This window comes from Pinus tabuliformis, chromosome 2_2 (genome assembly GCF_031772625.1).
Source record: "Pinus tabuliformis cultivar Carrire ecotype Pingquan chromosome 2_2, CPIR1, whole genome shotgun sequence".
Taxonomy (NCBI): domain Eukaryota; kingdom Viridiplantae; phylum Streptophyta; class Pinopsida; order Pinales; family Pinaceae; genus Pinus; species Pinus tabuliformis.
Window position 1 is genome coordinate 5,770,716 of NC_142300.1, and position 3,974 is coordinate 5,774,689.

At 37.4% G+C, this 3,974-nt stretch overlaps 1 pseudogene; it reads right to left on the reverse strand.

The window, feature by feature from the left end:
* Positions 1-292: 292 nt before the first annotated feature.
* On the reverse strand, positions 293-1,274 carry LOC149191270 ((S)-8-oxocitronellyl enol synthase CYC2 pseudogene; annotated as a pseudogene).
* Positions 1,275-3,974: the final 2,700 nt, after the last annotated feature.

Genomic DNA, 3,974 nt, shown 5'->3' on the forward strand with positions numbered 1-3,974 from the left:
ATTATCAACACCTCCAACTAGAACTTTCAAAATATAGCATAACTATCATGAATCCTCCACTGCACAATTTGAAAGTTGAATCACAAAAGCAAGTTCTGAATGAACGGTGAAGTAAGCCCTCCGCTTGGTTTTAATTCAAGACAATGGGATCGATCAAACCTAGGGAACAATATTAGATGATCTGATTTTGTCAATCCATTGCCCCATGGAAGTTTCTGTGTTTCAAAACCCAAAGAAACCATATCTTTACTCTTATTCATGCTAAGTACAGCTCCCCAAGGTGGATTTAGTATTAATTCTGCAAACCACCAGTTTCCAACTTGGCATCCCAAACCAGATTTTTGTCTTTCATCGCCTCAGCCAAACTGAAGCCTTCACCCTCATATGGTAAGGGGTCCAGATCAAATTTCTCTGCGAGTATTCCCCAGAGGTGTTTCCATTTATATACGTCTCCATTAGCATAATTAAAAAGGCCTGGTTCTTGGCATAAGGATCTGTGGTAGCCCAAATTTCTTGTTCTGCAATTAATTCTGCATCAGATGCATCCATAAACTGTTCCCACGAAATTATGTTCCCTGGGTACTTGAAAGGAAACCCCTCATGTTTGCAAATGGCAGCGTAAACACAGAGTGTGCCTAAAACATTCATCAAGCTCCAAGGAGAGAAGCCAAATATGTGTGTCGGACGGTGAATGGACCAAGTTAATCCTTCTTTCTTCTTTGCAGCCTCAAATACAATATCCTCGAGAGTGTAGTAGAAATTGGGCACAGGTAGCCTAGGTAGCTCTTCGTGAAAGGGTGCCTCGTGAGGCTGATATTTACAATTCATGGCCACTACATCAAATGGACCAATGTAGTGTTTCCCTCCAGTCTGAAGACATATGTGCTGTAAATTCTCTGCATTCGGTAGGAGGGCATCTAACACATTACTCAACATTCTTCCATTGTCCTCACAGTTCTGCTCCTCTGTCTCTCTGCTAACCCAAACAACCCAAAAGAGATGAGTGACATCCTTCACCTTTTCTAAAGTTTGCTCTCTATCTAAAACATCACATTGAACATATTCCACTGGACTATCTGGAGACCAATCTGGCTTAGGCCTCCTAGCAACTCCATAAACTTTCCAAGGTCCACCAGGAGTGTCAGATAATGGCAATATTTCTGCCAAGCAATTTCCTACAATTCCTGTTACCCCTATGACCAATGCCACTCCCTGCTGCCTCCCAGATTTATCTCTGGAGCTTTCAACATTGGTTTGGAATTCTCTCTGCATTGAAAGAGTTACGAGTTACCAAAATAGCAATCCACAATGCAATATAATGAAGCAAGAGCAACAATTCCAAATGCAGAAAGCAAGAGAAACAATTCCAAATGCAGCAAAATCCTTATCATTTAACGCATCCAAACACAGATTTGAGAAATACATCGAGATTATGAAGCCAAGTATGCATGTTCAGATTTAATACATGACCATTTCTATGTTATCGAGATATGCTGCCTAGCTTCACAACCCAGCTATACATATCAGACCAGGTTTAAATGGATCTGTGTTAATGTTCATATTCAGTGCACTGTACCTTGAATGCACCTATATATTAAAAGAAAGTGTTTGATCAATTCATTAACTTAGCCCAGACCAGCACCTCAATAAATGTTCGATAAATCATTTATCCTCACCCAGTAGAGCAGCTCAATTCGTGCTCAGGTTTAGATGGATGTGTTAATGTCAGTATTCAATGCAATCTACTTTCAAATCCACTCACCCATAAACACAGCGAGTGTTGATGAATCCTTCACCCTGACCTTATAGACCACCTCAATTTGTGTGAACTCAACATATGCAACCTGGCATGGATATTAAGCTTGCCTTACAGGAGTCTGTGCTAATGTCGATATTCAATGGACCCTAAACCCAACCCCACCATGTACAGAAATGGCTCTCTCAGTGCAGTAACCTAACCCTAAAATCCTAAATAATTACAGGAGAAAAAAGAGAGCAGTCTTTAGCTGTAACGGTGTAATAACCCTAAACTAAGAATCGTAAGAATTACAGGAAATGAAAGAAGCACATTATCATTAGTGAATATTTTTTCGGCTGTGTGAGAGATATTTTATTTTAGTCCTACCCGTCTCGAAACCCTTCACCGATCAGCAGCAGACCAGGGAGAAAGAAAATGGCATTTGCTTGTAGAACTTTGTCTGAGAAGCGAAAACATATCTGCAATCCATATAATAATTTAATAATAAAAGTACGAAGAGAAATCCACAGAGGCAAAACGAGAAGAAAGATTACTGCAATGCTGCTTTTCATTAATTTCCCTAAAAATTGTATTATAGTGAAGAAAGAATACTAAAACCCCAAAGAACCAGTAACCCCAAATTTATCAGACTTTAAAGGACCATTAAATCGACATAAAATAAATGTGCAATTATAAACTAAAACACTTACCCACGAGTGCCAAGGGAACCTGTCCACCAAGAATATCAGCTCATTGTGATAAAATGCACACTAATTCACACACCAAACTGTGACAAGAAACATCACTATCAATTTCAATTTCAGAAATGTATACATGCAAAATTAGCACAAAAAATTCCATAATCCATGACTTCATTTAATCTTCCCCACTAATCACATACTACCAACTTATCGGCTATCAGCGCAGTGCTGTAATGCCGTACTAATGGATTGTAGGTAAGCAATTTCAAGAATGAGGCAATGATTGGAATTTCCACGGATTTCTCACATTTCTTACCCAAGAAAGGAGCCAAATGACCTGACTGAGGATGAGCTGCGAGTTCCAAATGGAATTAGCGTTGCAGTGAAGAAATGAACACAGCTGAGCAGAGACTCAGATTGGAATCCTGCAACAAATTCATTCACTTGAGCAAAGGGCGCGGCAGCACAGACATAAAAATCGAGCTATCGTGAGATTTATATGGGTGAAGCAGCAGGGATGGTAGATCTTTGGGCATTTTGGTGTAGATCATGCACCGGTAGGTTTGCACAGGGCAAGGTAGCCGGTCTGCGTTAAGTATACATTGCGGGTATCTTTTTCGGGTCTCTGTTTGCTGCACCATGATTATAACAAGCCCATATCAGCTGCGAAACGAGCCGCTGAAACGAATGGCTCGCTGGCGGTGTGTCCGTCCCGCTTCCTCATTAACCTTTCAGTGTTCCAGATCAACGATCACACTTCATTCAATCGTCTAACACCACAAATCTACGGTCAACAATAGGACACAGCAGCCCCTGGGGCAATTCATTTCAAAGGGAAACGCCTTACGGCGTAATTAATCTCTTTTGTTGCTTCAAACTAATCTCTTTTGTTTCTTCAATAGTTTTAGGAAGGAAAAAATTATTTTTATATAGTATTTATAATAATCCACAAAAATTATCAAAAGATTTAAATATTTATTTTGAATTGAGAATTGTTTTGATAAAGTTGTAATTGTTAAATTTAAGAATAATAAATATTTGTAAAAGAAATTAATTGTAATATAAGGTTTTTTATTATTTTTTATACTTAAATTGATAAGTTAAAGGTATGTTTGAAAGAAGCAAGATCCATTTGACACTAATTTGATTAAGATAGTGGCAATATTTTTGAAATGTTTTTTTATCTTGGAAAATATATAATAATTTTCAAGGATTTATGTTATAAATTTGGTACACTAATCAATATTACAGAGATAAAAGTTATAATAATTAAATTTAAGAACACTATTTAGACTTATAGATGTGTCAATTTTGGAATAAGGCTTACAAAATTTTAATTTAATTAGCAATAATTATTAGGTGGATGGTAATGATATAATTTTCATAGAATATTTTAGAATATTCTTAGCAGTAGTTATGAATCAAAGGTTGAGATTTATCTTAAAAGTACTTATCTGAACCACGTCACTATCTACACATGCCCATTGGTAAAATCAAGGGAATTGAACTTGAAATTCCATGGTATATAAAACTTC